Consider the following 17,793-nt stretch of genomic DNA (forward strand, 5'->3'; position numbering starts at 1 on the left):
CACTCCAGTGCTCTTGCCTGGAAAATCCCATGGACGGAGGAGCCTGGCGGGCTGCAGTTCGTGGGTCGCTGAGAGTCAGACACGACTGAGCGACTTCACTTTGACTTTTCACTTTCATGCATTGGAGAAGGAAATGGCAACCCACTCCAGTGTTCTTGCCTGGAGAATCCCAGGGACAGGAGAGCCTGGTGGGCTGCCGTCTATGGGGTCGCACAGAGCCGGACATGACTGAAGCGACTTAGCAGCAGCAGCAGCAGCAGCAGCAGCAGCAGCAGCAGCATCTCCCTGACCAGTTACAGTTTGCACATCCCCGGATCTCGTCTTTGAGCCAGTCTCCTGGACCTTCCATTGGTAATGCCATTTAGTTTTGGCCTCATATGTCATATATAGGCTTATAACTCCAAATCCATGTTTCTGACCCAAATTCCTTCCCTGAGATCCACATCTTTTCCATCCAGATGGTTGCTTCTAGGCATTTCTGACTTCATGTGCCTAAAATTTAACTCCTTATCTACCTGTAAAAACTTGCTCCCCTACAGTGTATTTCATCCCCTGGGTGCATGCGTCACTACAGTCACGTCCAACTCTTTGTGGCCCCGTGTACTGCAGCCCACCAGGCTCCCCGTCCATGGGATCTTTACCACTAGTGCCACCTGGGATAGTACCTCATCCCATCCAGGCATGCTAATTCACTTCAGTCATGTCTAACTCTTTGCGACCCCATGGACTATAGCCTTCCAGGCTCCTCTGTCCATGGGATTCTCCAGGCAAGAATTCCGTAATGGGTTGCCATGCCCTCCTCTATGGGATTTTCCGACGATCTCATCCGAGGGGATAGTAATTCCAACATTTCATTTGAGTCCTCCTTGACTCCTTGCCTTTCCTCCTTTCTCACATTTAATCCAAGAGAAGTGCTCTTGGCTCCACCGTCCTAATATATCCAGCATCTGACCCCTCGTCACTATCTCCACGGCCACCGCCCTGGCCCAGGCAGCTACCACCTCTCTCTTAGTTTATTTTAGTAGCACACTTCCGAGTTCCATTGCCTCTCTGGAATGTACTGTCCAGAAGCCAGAGAGATCCTTTTAAAATGTTGTTTGTTCAAAACCTTTTAGAAACTTCCCATAGCGCTTAAAGCCAAAGTCTTTATTGAGGCCCCATGTGATGTGGCCTCACTCTGCAGGCAAGCGTGTGCACACAATTACACACACAGTCACACCCTGCCTGTACTCCTTGTCTTCCTTCCTGGCTTTCATTTCTCTTTATCATCACACAATTTTCTTCTTCTTCTTTTTTTTAGTGTCTCCCTCCCTGTTACACACACAAGAGCATAAACTCTGCACGGGCAGGAGTGTTTCCCTCTACTAGTAACTGATGTGTCCTTTGTGCTTAAAAGGCACACAGCAGGTGCTCAACAAATGGGTTTTGAATTAATGAATAAATAAATGAATTCATTGTTAGGAGAACTCTATGAATTTGTATCTCTGATAGACCTGGTTATGCAAGGTAATAATATCCTCTTATCAGCATGAGCCAAAAGAAATATAACAAAGTAAAATAATATTGTGTGCTCCGGCATGTCTGACTCTTTGCGACCCATGGGGTCCTCCAGCCTTCTCTGTCCATGGAATTTTCTCAACAAGAATATTGGAGTGGGCTGCTGTTTCCGTCTCCAGGGGATCTTCCCAACCTAGGGATCGAACCTGCATCTCCTGCACTGGCAGGCAGATTCTTCACCACTGCACCACCCTGGAAGTCCCTAAAATAAGATTATGGAGCAATGAAACTTATATCATGTCCTAGGTCTTCCAAAAATGCTTCTGTATCAAGGCAAATGAGCCAAGCACCTGATTCCCTCCCAGAGGGGGAAGACAGGCAAATACTTAGAGCATGGATATGAATAAAACTGCGTGCCCTTGGTCACCCTGGGAACTCTATTCAAGTCCATTTTCTCCACTGACTCTAACCCAGAATGTCACAGTCCTCATCCAACCTGTTAGAGATCCTTTTCCTTCATCCTTTTCCCTATAGTCATTCCCTTTATCATTTCTATGCACGATTTCCTCCACTTGGCTGAGTCACAAACATCACACTCCTTGAATAAAATGACAATAATGTCAGCAAAAATGGAAGCAGCTCATTGAGCACTTGCACCAAGCGCTATGATCAATGTTTTGCACACTTGACATCATTCGGTGTTCACAATAAAACCCACAGGGAGAGACCACCATCGTCCTGATTTTGCAGAGGAGGAAACTGATACCAAAAAAATAGCTCTTCATTTCAACATAGTAAATCAATCACAGAGTTGAACTCTGTTTAAGTCCTCCTATCTATAAGCTGGGTTCAGTCCCTGGGTCAGGAAGATCCCCTGATGAAGGAAATGGCAACCCACTCCAGGAATCTTGCTTTGAGAATCCCATGGACAGAGGAGCCTGGTGGCTACAGTCCATGGGGACACAAAGAGTTGGATACTACTGAGTGACTAATACTAATACTCTATCAGCTAAAGCACATCACTTTTAAACTTATTAAAAATATTTTCAGGGCACTTCCCTGGGGGCTCTCACTCAGCAGAGGTAGGAATCTATGTTTTTAATAATGGCTCCAGGCAGTTCTTTTTATACATCTTGGAAAGACTACACTAATTATTGTGCTTCTCGGTCAGGCAGTTGGATAATTACAGATTGAAAATGACAAAGAGAACGGCTGATTTATAGATTACTCTCTGCTGCTACGGAGAAGGCAACTGCTACTCCAGCACTCTTGCCTGGAAAATCCCATGGACGGGGGAGCCTGGTGGGCTGCAGGCCATGGGGTCGCTATGAGTCAGACCTGACTGAGTGACTTCACTTTCACTTTTCACTTTCATGCATTGCAGAGGGAAATGGCCACCCACTCCAGTGTTCTTGCCTGGAGAATCCCAGGGATGGGGGAGCCCGGTGGGCTGCTCTATGGGGTCACACAGAGTCGGACACGACTGAAGCAACTTAGCAGCAGCAGCAGCAGCTCCCCTGCTAATCAAGATGAAAGTCTTTGTCACCCATACAGTGCTATACAATAGGCTGTCACAGATGTGTGTGTGTGGTCATTGTGTTTAATTCATTTTCTGTGTTAGCAGCCGTCAGCTAGCTCCTTGGGCACAGGCCACTCCTTCTTATTAGCTCTTTTCTACTGTGTTGCTCAGAATTCTGATTGAAAAGAAAGAAATAATTGCAAATCAGTTAAGTCTTTCACAGAAGTCTTTTACATCCAGTGTGCTTTTTGCCACTTTCTCCGAGCACACACCTCATCTTCCCTCATCTGGGCCTCCAGTGCATCCAGGGTACATCCTTCCCTCCCAGCCCTGAGCTACAATGGTGAAGCATCCAGAGAAAGGATAGTGAAAGTCTGGGATGTCACACAGAAGCAGTTCCTTCCCTTACTGTGGACACAGATAAAGAAACTGGCAAAATACACAACCAATTGTATGAATACATGGTGGGCGGTGGTGGTGGTTTGGTCGCTAAGTCGTGTCCAACTCTTGGGACCCTATGGACTATATAGCCTGCCAGACTCCTCTGTCCATGGGATTTCCTAGGCAAGAATACTGGAAAATTGTCATTTCCTTCTCCAGGGGATTTAATTATTTAAAACTATAATTAAAATAATGGTCCAAAAAGAAAGTGGTTTGTTATGTCAGAAAGATCATAGATTTGTGCCAGTGATACGCAGAAGTAAATCCCACTTCTTGTTTGATGAAACCTCAGAATCCTCATAATAAGAAATGTCATCATAATAAAATATATTCATAGAAAACATTCTGAGACCAGTTGCTGGATATGGACAGACTCTGGGGTTAACATAGGGCTTATCACAAACGAAGAACTCATTGTCCAGTGGGACCCTTCTCATACATTCTAGTGACTTGTGTTCTAATCTCTGGGGGAAGAAATCAATTTAAGTTCATCTGGCTCTTTGCCTTCTAGGCATAAACTCTGTTTCTGGAGAACAATCATACATGCTTATGAAATGAATCATAAAATGTTTCTCTTATTAACAATCATGTGGATCCACTATCAATTCTGCAAACTAACTACACACCAACCTCTTAGTATGTTCTAATCAAAAATCTTCACACGTACACACAATTCATGGTTAAAAGAGGCTGTGTTTGTTCTCCCAATTATTCTTTCCTTACAAACTACGTTGCTTAGTCTCTTGAACAAAGGCCTATACAATGAGGTTCCTTCAGTTCTTATCTTGGCTACCCAATCCCTTGGCCTTGATTTTATATTTGACAAGCTGCCTACCTCATCTGTGTCTCAGTTCCCATTGGTAAAGCGAGAAAAGCACCACAAACAACTCAACAGGTAACTGAGAAGAGTTTCCAATAAAGAACTTCAAGGGAGTTTTCAACACTCATATTTGCATGGGTTCTAATGAAAGCATAGCCCTAGGTCGAGCCCAAGGATTAGATTTCAAAAGAGCAGCAGAACAGTGGGAGGGGTAGGTGGTGACGTCCATCTTTGCAGAAGCCCATGTGGGTGGAAAGTTTCTTTAGTCTTAAAAGCCTTAATGCAAGCACTAGAGTTGCAACAATGCACTCAGATCAAGAAAGCCATCATATAAAATTATAGAGAAAGAGAATTCAAAATTAGGCAAAGGATTTCTTTAAAATCTGGATACAATATTATGGAACCATACACAAATACACATATATATATATGTATGTATGTATTTATAAATGTATGTGTGCATGCTCAGTCTTGTCCGACTCTTTGCGACTCCATGGACTATAGCCCACCAGGCTCCTCTGTTCACGGAATTTTCCAGGTAAGAATACTGGAGTGGGTTGCCATTTCCTTCTCCAGGGGCTCTTCTCAACCCCTATATTCCAGGAATGGAACACACGTCTCTTGTGTCTTCTGCATTTGCAGGTGGATTCTATACCACTGAACCAACTGAGAAACCCCATAAATTTATCAAATATGTTATACTCTCTACTTTGCAGAATAACTTTCTGTGATTTTGTTTGTTCAATGCCACTTTCTTTTCCCTGTTACACTTTATGTATGTAAATATAAATAAATTTATAAATATACACTTGTATAAGTATATATATATTTAAATACATAGTGTAGATATAAAAGTATAAGTAAATTTATAAATATATATTTGTGATACAATAGTACTATATCCAGATTTCAAAGAAATCCTTTGCTAATTTTGAATTTATAAATATAAGTATCACATATAAACATATATAAATTTATAAACAAAATATTTATATCTTTATAATATAAATATTTGCTTCATATTTATATATTATATTATTTATAATATTTGAGTTATGTTTAATTTGGAGTATATTTATAAATTTATATATAAATATATTTAATTCCAAATTAGCAAAGGATTTCTTTAAAATCTGGATATAGTACTATGGTATCATACATATATAAATATTTATAAATGTATATATATTTATAAATGTATTTATATACCAAAAGTATATATTTATTTAAGTATATATACTTATATATATGGATATATATTTATATTTACATACATAAAGTATAATAAGGAAAAGAAACTGGCACTGAACAAAAACACAGAAAATTATTTTGAAAAGTAAAGAGTATAATACACTTGATAAAATCAAATACTAATAATGATTTGTATTTTGCCTTCCTTCCTTCTTCTATTTAATTTGTACGTACCAAACACACCATTTGCTACCTGCTGGTGAAATAACTATAGCATGGAGTCAAGGTCCCTACATTATGGAATGTACAAAGTAATAAAAGAAAGAGCTCATTTTAGAATTTTTAAAAAATATTTTGCAATTTGCTAAAAACAAAATCTTAAACAAAAGTGTATAGAAACAGTGCCTACCCTTGCCTATTGGTATTCTAAATGACAAAGACACACTACAATGAATACTTTGCTAAAATCCATTTATAAAAACCTGGTGATTTTTCTTTCTGAGATAAGAGTAAAAACCAGGAGGAAATACTAAAGGGGAGAGAAGTATCATGTGTTACCAGCATTGGGTTAAGGGGATGAGGCAGCATGGAGGGTGCCATGGGCCTGAGAGGTCCTCTCCAAGAAAGAAGGCAACAAGCATGACTTCCCATGATCCACGACATACGCAGCAGTGACCTCTAAGAAAGGACAAGGAGATATCCAGCATGTGGGTCAAGACCATGGATTCTGGAGTCAGACCCCCTATGTCGGAATGTTGACTCGGACACTTACATACCATATAACCTTGTGTCATGGAAAGTGTGTATCTCAGCTCTCTCACCTGTCAAATGGAAATAGCTGTGTCCACTTGTGGGAGATAGGAGAAATGAGTCCTTGACTCATCCCAATATCTACTCTTCCTCATGGGAGACTCTTCCCATCAAAAAGTGCAGTCTCCTTCCTCTCCCTTTGACTATAGGTTGGCCTTCTGACTCTTTTGGCCAACAGAATTCCCCAGGAGTGACACTGGATCAGCTTCAAGACAAGGTCTCAAGGAACCTTGCTCTCCTCCACTCTCTCCCAGGCCCCTGCACGCTCCTTGTGAACAGGATGCTACTGAGTGATGAGCAATCACATGGACTAGGCCAGTGGTCCCAGATGAGACTCTAGAACAGAGCTCAGCTGAGATGATAAGACTCCCTCCTTGACCCCCAGCTGCCAGAAGACATATTTGTTATTGGTGGAGTTCAGTCACTCAGTCATGTCCAGTTCTTTGTGATGCCATGGACTACAGCACACGAGGCTTCCCTGTCCTTCACCATCTCCCGGAGCTTGCTCAAACTCATGTCCATTCAGTCGGTAATGCCATCCAACCATCTCATCCTCTGTCGTCTCCTTCTCCTGCCTTCAATCTTTCCCAGCATCTTTTCTAATGAATCAGTTCTTCACATCAGGTGACCAAAGTATTGGAGCTTTAGCTTCAGCATCAGTCCTTCCAATGAATATTCAAGATTGGTATCCTTTAGGATGGACTGGTTTGATCTCCTTGCAATCCAAGGGACTCTCAAGAGTCTTCTCCAACATTACAGTTCAAAAGCATCAGCTCTTCAGCATTCAGCCTTCTTTATGGTCCAACTCTCATATCCATACATGACTCCTGGAAAAGCCATAACTTTGACTATATGGACCTTTGTTGATATACTAGTCTGGCCCAGATCAGAACCACCCAGATGACACACAGACTAGTAATATTAAATGATATGGCTGAAGCCACTATATTTTAGGGTAGTTTCTTACACATAGAAAGCTAATTGATACACTTCAGATAGAGTCAAAATGAGGATTAAATGTATTTAAATAATGTCTGGCATATCATAGCACTATGTAAGTCTTAATACTTGCTATTGTTATCAAAAGAGATGATTTTCAAAACCGAGACAATCTGCCTAACAACTTCTCAATCAAAGCCAGCTAGATCTCTTGCTGACTTTGCTGGTAATAGATGGTGGCACAATGGCTGTGGACATGACATCCACCAATCAGGCTCAGAACTCTGGGAGCTCCTAACTTTTTTTGCAAGTGATTTTGCATCAGAGAACACTCGTCTAAAGAGTTTCAAAATCACTAATTGAGTGTAAGGAAATTAAAAATGTATAAAGGATCAAGAAAGCCAACTACTTGATCAATACTTTTACTCATGTTTCTTCTCAATAGTCTGGTTAGTATTAACCATGTGTAGTAATGATTACTACTATTACTCATATATAATCTTCCTATTAATCATATATAAGCAACTTCTCAAAGTGAGCAACTCAGAAGTAAACCTGGGAAATAATTTTATGAATATGTTTATAATACACAGCAGTCCCATATAATACACAGTGTCCTGGTCTCTCCAAGACAGCAGCATAAGGACAGTCAGTTTTAGTCAGAGGTCCATGGTACTCCCTCATATTTCATAAACAATGTCATTTTAAAAAATTTTAAATGTGTTTATTTTCGATTAGAAGATAATTGCTTTACAATATTGTGTTGGTTTCTGCCATATATCAACATGACTTGGCCATAGGTATGCCTATGTGTTGGTTTCTGCCTTCCTCTTGACCTTTCCTCCCACCTTCCACCCCATCCCAACAATGTCATTTCTAATAGAACCTCTCGCTTTTGCTGTGTCTTAAACCTTAGTACCGACGTGTATGTCCTTTTCAATCCATTGCGATGCTGGGAAACCATCTTACACATGTGCCTGAGCTGCACTGTGAATATCCTGCCAAATCAATTTAATGAAGTTCAATGCGAGATTATTTTTCCTTTATTAAACTTAGTTATTGGGAATTTCAAGGCCTTTTACAGAGAATCCAAATGCCCTTTGGTAACTTCCACCCACGTCTTTTTTAATGACATTGATACTTTCGGTTAATGTTTTCTTTTGTAAGCACAAAAATTCACTGCAGAAAACACTGGTCTCTTCCTCTGTCTGTCTGTCTTTCTGTCTGTCCGTTTCCCTCTCTCATTTTCTCTTTCTCTCTCTCAAAGAACGTAAAGGAATTTGAGGTGTTGTTTCTATTTCTCTACTTGATAAATATAGAAATTAGTGGACTTGATAAATATAGAAATTTCACATCCCAATAAGGAAGCTTTGATTGAATTACAATGTTTAAAAAAAAAGGAAAGATTATCTTATTCTTTTTCTTTGAATCAATATCATCAGCCATCATTTGAATGTACAGAATGGCTGCTTCACTTCATACTAGATTCTATCCTCCCAAAAGCTTGGTGTACTCCAAGTCATCACACACATAAAATATTTATTCCCCAACTAACACTGTATTCGAGGATTTTAAGAATTCAAATATAAAAATAAACTGATCAAACTAGGATGGCAAATAATTTTAGTGCTAGACTATAATTTCTTTTTTCAAAGATTTTAAAGAATTTATAAGTCCTATGAAATTTAGTAAGTAGCATATTCCTGGCCCTGAAATCCCATGTGATTGCACCACACTGAGACAAATTCTTTTACCCATTGGTAAGGCAGGAGGCTCATATGAACACTCAGAGGGCAGTCTTCCAAGGATCCGTAAAGAATTGGAAACTTGGGAGGAAGTCTTCCTAGATGTTCATAAGCTGATTTGCCCTGGGCTTTTCACTTGTGCTGAGGTCAAAAAGACATGGTACACACACACACACACACACACACACACACACACACACACACACACACACACACACACGCATGCACCTTTACCTGTATCAATTCTTTAGTACTTCTGAAACAGTAAAACTTCTTTTAAATTATCTTTAGAAAGCCATGGGAAGGAGAAGGTTCAACTGATGCTACTGACCCACACTGATGGAGAACTAACTCCTAGAGTCTGCCAAACAGCTGGTCCCACTAGTGGGCCAAGAAGAGCTTGAACAAGCTTTTACTCTTCCTGGAATAAGAGTGGGAGAATTGGGAGAGAAACCATCCAGCATCATAGGATCTTGGACCTAGACTACAAGAGATTTTAAAGGATAAAGCCTGACCCCTGTGTTTATATTCCCCAGACAAAACACCCTATTAAATTCTAACTCATAGAGAATCTTCTAGTGTTCCCTTTCCTAACTCAGAAAGTGGCCGAGGAGGCCCTATGCTATCTGTCCTCCTCTCTCCAACCTCTGGCCTTATCTTCTGCTCATTCTTTCACTGACTTATCCGCAGCCACACTGGCCTCCTTGCCACGACACACCTCTACTGTGGGGTATCTGCATTCCTCTGCCCACTCATCTCTACCTGCCTCCATCCTGATCATTCTTAGGTCTCTCCTCAAAAGTTAGCTGCTCAATGAGGCCTTTCTCTGGCCACCTTCAATAAAACTGGAAAACAAAACTCTACTCTCTGCATCCCTCATCCCTTGGCTTTTTGCAGACCACTACTTACCACCTTCTGACTCCCCCTGTGGTGGTCTAGTTGCTAAGCCATGTCCAACTTTGCAACCTCATGGACTGTAGTCCACCAGGCTCCTCTGTCCATGGGATTTTCGAGGTAAGAATACTGGTATGGGTCACCACCTCCTTCTCCAGGGGATCTTCCTGACCCAGGGATTGAACCCAGGTCTGCGCTGCAGGTGGTCTCCTGCATTTGCAGGCAGATTCTTTACCAACTGAGCCACCAGGGAAGCCCATAATATATACATATATGTATTCTGTATGAGGTAGAGCTCAAGTTCCATGAGCTCCACCTCTGCCTTTCACTGTCTGACATGGTGGAGGTGCTCAGTACACAGTGGAAGAATAGACGAATGAGAAACTGATGTTCCAAGGAGTTAATGATCTTCACAAAGTCCAACTCTGGAATTCAGCCACAAGGCAGTACTAGACACCAGTTTTTCTGACATTCCCTTTGTGAAAATTAAATAATATGATAGTAACATATTAAAGGCTAATTAATATAACACAGGTGCCAGTCTGAAACACAAGCCTCTGAACATTTATATAGACTTTTTACTACTCAAAAAGCAAACTTATGCTAATTTTCTTTTAATTTTCCAGACCACCCGAGCAGGGATAAATTAGTATTTCTATCTTTATAGATTATAAAGCTGATGCTCAAAGAGATTAAAAGAAAGATAGGTTAAGCTGTAAAGAGATCTATTAAAGATGATTCCTACCCTCTGAAAGAATTCCTCATTTTGCAAAAAGATGTCAAAGCAGAACTCCATTCAATGACAGCTTTCCTAGAACCAAATTTAAAAATGCAGTTCAAAAAATAAAATCAAAAAAATAAAATAAAATAAAATACTGCACTTCAGTGCACTCGTAATGTTTCAAATAAATTCTTAAAGCAGAAAGCAAGTGTTTCATTAGCACCACTTCATCTGGATTTCATCCTTCACTTTGCCTTAAGCTTTTATGAGTGCAATTCTGAGGCCCAAGAATAACAGAATAGTTTTCTTTTTCTTTCTACATATTTTGATTTTCTGTGTGAGTGCATATACACACAAAATTTTGTTTTGTTTTGTTTGAGTGGATTTACCAGTCTTTTAAAGGGTCTAGTTCAACTCAACTCCAATCACCAAAAAGGTCAGTATATTTAAAAAACAAAACCAGAACAACATTCAGGGAAAACAGAAAGAAACAGGAAAGAGAAAGGACAGACATTTAAAAAAATAATAATTAGCTAGGGAAAGTGCAAAAGTTATTCCATGTAATTTTAACATTTCACAAATAAGCCGCCTTCAGCCTACAACTGAGATTGGTTTCACAAAGCAACTTGTACTTCCATCAGTCTTTTATCCTAAGAGAGAAAGCCTTTGTGCTCTCATCTTAATAAGTCTCCAGTCAAAAGTCAGGTAGAGAATTTCACTGAGTTCATTATGCATCCCAAAGGAATCAGAGCCTGAAACACAGCAATGCGCTCCATGGAATCATCAGGGTGATCTATGGCCATCCTAGGTGCTAAGATTTTTTTCTTCCTGACAGTTGAGGACCCTTCTGGCTTGAACTCCACAGGACTGAGGACTGGAGGAAAGAAGCTTCCTACAGAAGCACTATCAAAGGAATCTCCCACTGACTCCCAGCTGACTGGCGATGCCAATTGTTCTACTTGGCATCCTAGTTTAAATGTTTACCAAACTTAGAATACCCCAGTAGAAGGTGATTGTGGGCAGACTGCAGTATGATCATGGCAGTCTATAAAAAAGAGGACACTAATCATTAATGAATTCAACCCAGATAATTTTAAAAGTAACTGAAAACGAAGGAAACAAGTTTTATATAGTGAACTAAAAAAAAAAAAAAAAAGTCTCTTTGCTAAGCATTCCAGGAACATGACATATGCATTCATGGTTTGTGAAATCTCCACATTTTTTTTTTTCACAGTAGCTTATAAACTGCTAAGGTGCCTGCATTAGGTACCGGTATATTTCCTTTTAAATGCATCCCAGTGAAGCAAATACAAACATCCAACATTTGTACTGAATATAACCCTTACATCTACCTGTAAGGCATTCTGAGGGATGTAAAGGTATCAAATTTATCAGATTCTAACACTCTTAAGAATTACAAAATCTGGACCTACAAGATAAACTCAAGATACCATACATGAATGCCTTCCTACCACAGTTAGATGGAATAGTCTTAAAATCCAATTAAAAATTTCTCCCACTGCTGCATCAATTTAAAAATACAAGTGAACTGATTTACAAAAAGAAAAGGAGGGTCTATGGTCTTTTCTGTGTGCAATGCATTGACCACAGAGATAAAATTTATCTAGGGCAAAAATGTGTGTTACACAACACAGGTCAAGCACTGATGTAATAGTTACCTTTATCAAAATAAATACTGAACTGATCAATTACCGGAAAAAGTCCCTAAGAGAATGTTTCCTAATGTAGTAATTAGGAAACATAATTATATAACAAATTCTCTCCAAATAGAACAGTACTAAATGTGTCTTTTATGGACATAAACCACACAGGAGTTTTCATTCTAAAGTAGAATACTGAAAAGTCCTTAAGATCAATGAAAAAGCAACTTTGAAAAAAAGACAAAATTCACAGATTCTAGATTCCAAAGAAATATACATAGCACTTCTATCTTCAGCATCTTAAGGTACCATAATATTTGAGTCATTCTAGGGAGAGAAAAATCAATTGACATGACTAAAGAAAATTCTTTAACAACTAGCCTGTAATTATTATTTATAAATTGGACTTTTCGAGACTGTTTTTTTTTTTTTCTCACTAAAACTAACCAAAATTAAGCTCCCTACTCAATAGGATGGAAATGAACAGCAAGGCACCTTCCTGTTAAAGAATTTTAACAGGATGTAAAAATCCTGTTAAAACGTAAATAAATAAATAAAACCCTCTATTTTCTGGCTTGGTCTGAGAATAACGGTGCTGTGGATTACCCATATTCAAAGTATTAGAAGGCACTAAAATTACATTTAGTGAAGTTTAAACTTGGTGGCAGAGGGCAGAAATAGAATCAAAGCCATTACAGACATTTTTACTAATTCAGAATTCCAATTATGGCATCACTTGGCATAGTGACTGTTTAGTGTATGGAGTGAGCCACAGGGGAGGGTTCAGGTCAGCATAAGTCGGAGTGAGTCTTCCCTTCAAACACCGATTGTCAAAGTTGAATAATCTCTATACCATTCTCCAGAGGGGCTGTAGCAGTTTATATTCCCACCAATGCAAGAGGGTTCCCTTTACTCCACACTCTTTCCAGCATTTATTGTTTGTCGATTTTTTGATGATAGCCACTCTGACCAACGTGAAGCGATACCTCATGGCAGTTTTGAATAACATTCTCTAGTAACGAGAGATGTTGAGCATCTTTTCACGTGTTTCTTGGCCACCTGTGTGTCTTCTTTGCAGAAATGTCTGTTCAGGCTTTCCGACCACATTTTGATTGGGTTGTTTCTGTTTCTGGTATTGAGCTGCATGTTGTTGCTGTTCAGTCATTAAGTCGTGTCCAACTTGTTGTGACCCCATGGACTGCAGCAAGCCAGGCTTCCCTGTCCATCATCTCCCAGAGTTTGCTCAGATTCGTGTCCATTGAATCGGTGACACCATCCAACCATCTCATCCTCTGTCGCTCCCTTCTCCTCCTGCCTTCAGTCTTTCCCAGCACCAGGGTCTTTTCCAGTGAGTCAACTCTTTGCATTAGGCGGCCAAAGTACTGGAGCCTGAGCTTCAGCATCAGTCCTTCCAACGAATATTCAGGGTTGATTTCCTTTAGGATTGACTGGTTTGATCTACATTCTGTCCAAGGGACTCTCAAGAGTCTTCTCCAGCACCACAGTTCAAAAGCATCAATTCTTTGGTGCTAAGCCTTCTTTATAGTCAAATACATATCTATACATGACTACCGGATCATGGAAAAAGTAAGACAGTTCCAGAAAAACATCTATTTCTGCTTTATTGACTATGCCAAAGCCTTTGACTGTGTGGATCACAATAAACTGTGGAAAATTCTGAGAGAGATGAGAATACCAGACCACCTGACCTGCCTCTTGAGAAACCTGTATGCAGGTCAGGAAGCAATAGTTAGAACTGGACATGGAACAACAGACTGGTTCCAAATAGGAAAAGGAGTACGTCAAGGCTGTATATTGTCACCCTGCTTATTTAACTTTTATGCAGAGTACATCATGAGAAACACTGGACTGGAAGAAACACAAGCTGGAATCAAGATTGCTGGGAGAAATATCAAGAACCCCAGATATGCAGATGACACCACCCTTATGGCAGAAAGTGAAGAGGAACTAAAAAGCCTCTTGATGAAAGTGAAAGAGAAGAGTGAAAAAGTTGGCTTAAAGCTCAACATTCAGAAAACGAAGATCATGGCATCTGGTCCCATCACTTCATGGGAAATAGATGGGGAAACAGTGGAAACAGTGTCAGACTTTATTTTTGGGGGCTCCAAAATCACTGCAGATGGTGACTGCAGCCATGAAATAAAAGATGATTAAAAGATGATGACCAACCTAGATAGCATATTTGAAAAGCAGAGACATTACTTTGCCGACTAAGGTCCATCTAGTCAAGGCTATGGTTTTTCCAGTGGTCATGTATGGATGTGAGAGTTGGACTGTGAAGAAGGCTGAGCGCCGAAGAATTGATGCTTTTGAACTGTGATGTTGGAGAAGACTCTTGTGAGTCCCTTGGACTGCAAGGAGATCCAACCAGTCCATTCTGAAGGAGATGAGCCCTGGGATTTCTTTGGAAGGAATGATGCTAAAGCTGAAGCTCCAGTACTTTGGCCACCTCATGCGAAGAGTTGACTCATTGGAAAAGACTCTGATGCTGGGAGGGATTGGGGGCAGGAGGAGAAGGGGACGACAGAGGATGAGATGGCTGGATGGCATCACGGACTCGATGGACGTGAATCTGAGTGAACTCCAGGAGTTGGTGATGGACAGGGAGGCCTGGCGTGCTGCGCTTCATGGGGTCGCAAAGAGTCAGACACGACTGAGTGTCTGAACTGAACTGAACTATAAAAAAAATAAAATAACTTTGACTATACAGACCTTTGTAAGCAAAGTGATGTCTCTGCTTTTTAATGAAAATTTCTATTAACAAACAGATGAAAAGATGCTCAACATCACTCATTACCAGAGAAATGCAAATCAAAACCACAATGAGGTACCACTTCACACCAGTCAGAATGGCTACAATCCAAAAGTCTACAAGCAATAAATGCTGGAGAGGGTGTGGAGAAAAGGGAACCCTCTTATACTGTTGGTGGGAATGCAAACTAGTACAGACGACAGAGGATGTTCTTCACTATGAAGAACAGTGTGGAGATTCCTTAAAAAACTGGAAATAGAACTGCCCTATGACCCAGCAATCCCACTGCTGGGCATACACACTGAGGAAACCAGAACTGAAAGAGACACGTGTACCCCAATGTTCATTACAGCACTGTTTATAATAGCCAGGACATGGAAGCAACCTAGATGTCCATCAGCAGATGAATGGATGAGAAAGCTGTGGTACATATACACAATGGAGTATTACTCAGCCATTAAAAAGAATACATTTGAGTCAGTTCTAATGAGGTGGATGAAACTGGAGCCGATTATACAGAGTGAAATAAGCCAAAAAGAAAAACACCAATACAGCATACTAATGCATGTATATGGAATTTAGAAAGATGGTAACGATAACCCTGTATGCGAGACAGCAAAAGAGACACAGATGTATAGAACAGTCTTTTGGACTCTGTGGGAGAGGGAGAGGGTGGGATGATTTGGGAGAATGGCATTGAAACATGTATAATATCATATATGAAACGAATCGCCAGTCCAGGTTTGATGCATGATACTGGATGCCTGGGGCTGGTGCACTGGGATGACTCAGAGGGATGGTATGGGGAGGGAGGAGGGAGGGGGGTTCAGGATGAGGAACACGTGTATACCTGTGGCAGATTCATGTTGATGTATGGCAAAACCAATACAATATTGTAAAGTAATTAACCTCCAATTAAAATAAATACATTTCTATAAAAAATAAATAAAATAAAATGATCACTGGCATTAAAGTGGTAAAAAAAAATATCCACAGTGATTTTGGAGCCCAAGAAAATAAAATCTGCCACTGTTTCCACTCCTTCCCAGTTATTTACCATGAAGTGATGGAACAAGATGCCATGATCTTAGTTTTTTGAATGTTGAGTTTTAAGCCAGCTTTTTCCCACTCCTCTTTCATCTTCATCAATAGGCTCTTCAGTTCCTCTTCACTTTCTGCCATTAGAGCTATCATCTGCATATCTGAGGTGACTGACATTTCTCCCTGCAATCTTGATTTCAGCTTGTGGTTCATCCAGTCTGGCATTTGCATGATGTACCCTGCATTACCTTGCCAACAAAGGTCCATCTAGTCCAAGCTATGGTTTTTCTAGTAGCCATGTACAGATGTGAGAACTGGACTATAAAGAAAGCTGAGCACTACAGAAATGATGCTTTTGAATTGTGGTGTTAGAGAGATTCTTGAGAGTCCCTTGGACTGCAAGGAGATCCAGTCCATCCTAAAGGAAATCAGTCCTGAATATTCATTGGAAGGACTGATGCTGAAGCTGAAACTCCAGTACTTTGGCCACCTGATGTAAAGAACTGACTCACTGGAAAAGACCCTGATGCTTGGGAAGATTGAAGGCAGGAGGAGAAGGGGACCACAGAGGATGAGATTGTTGGATGGCATCACTGACCTGATGGACATGAGTTTGAGTAAACTCCGGGAGTTGGTGATGGACAGGGAGGCCTGGTATGCTGCAGTCCATGGGGTTGCAAAGAGTCGGACACAACTGAGTGACTGAACTAACTCTGCATAGAAGTTAAATAAGCAGGGTGACAATATACAGCCTTGCTGTCCTCCTTTCCCAATTTTGAACCAGTTCATTATTCCATGTCTGGTTCTAACTGTTGCTTCCTCACCTGCATACAGATTTCTCAAGAGGCAGGTGAGGTGGGCTGGTATTCCCATCTCTTTAATAATTTTCTCTAGTTTCTTGTGATCCTCACAGTCAAAGGCTTTAGTGTAGTCATGAAGCAGAAGTAGATGGGTTTTTTGGAACCCCCTTGCTTTTTCTATGATTTAACAGATGTTGGCAATTTGATCTTTGGTTCCTTTGCCTTTTCTAAATCCAGCTTGTACATCTGGAAGTTCTCGGTTCACATACTGCTGAAGTCTAGCTTGAAGGAAGGATTTTGAGCATTACCCTGCTAGCATGTGAAATGAGTGCAATTATACAGTAGTTTGAACATTCCTTGGCATTTATTTTCTTTGAGACTGGAATGAAAACTAACCTTTTCCAGTCCTGTGGCCACTGTTCAGCTTTTCAAATATGCTGACATATTGAGTGAAACACTCTAAGAGCATCATCTTTTAGGATCTGCAATAGCTCCACTGGAATTTTATCATCTCCACTAATTTTGTTAGTAGTAATGCCCACTTGACTTCACACTCCAGGATGTCTGGCTCTAGGTGAATGACCACACCATTTTGTTTATCCAAGTCATTAAGACCGTTCTTGTATAGTTCTTCTGTATATTCTTGGCACCTTTTTCTTGATATCTTCTGACTCTGTTAGGTTCTTACTGTTTCTGTCTTTTATTGTGCCCACATTTGCATGAAATGTTCCCTTGGTATCTGCAATTTTCTTGAAGAGATTTATAGTTTTTTCCATTCTATTGTTTTCCTCTATTTCTTTGCATTGTTCACTTAAGAAGGTTTTCTTATCTCCTTGCTATTTTCCAGAGTTCTGCATTCGGTTGTGTATATCTTTCCCTTTCTTCTTTGCCTTTTGCTTCTCTTCTGTTATTCATAAGATCTCCTCAGACAACTACTTTGA

The sequence above is a fragment of the Ovis aries genome, chromosome 8, assembly GCF_016772045.2.
Source record: "Ovis aries strain OAR_USU_Benz2616 breed Rambouillet chromosome 8, ARS-UI_Ramb_v3.0, whole genome shotgun sequence".
Taxonomy (NCBI): domain Eukaryota; kingdom Metazoa; phylum Chordata; class Mammalia; order Artiodactyla; family Bovidae; genus Ovis; species Ovis aries.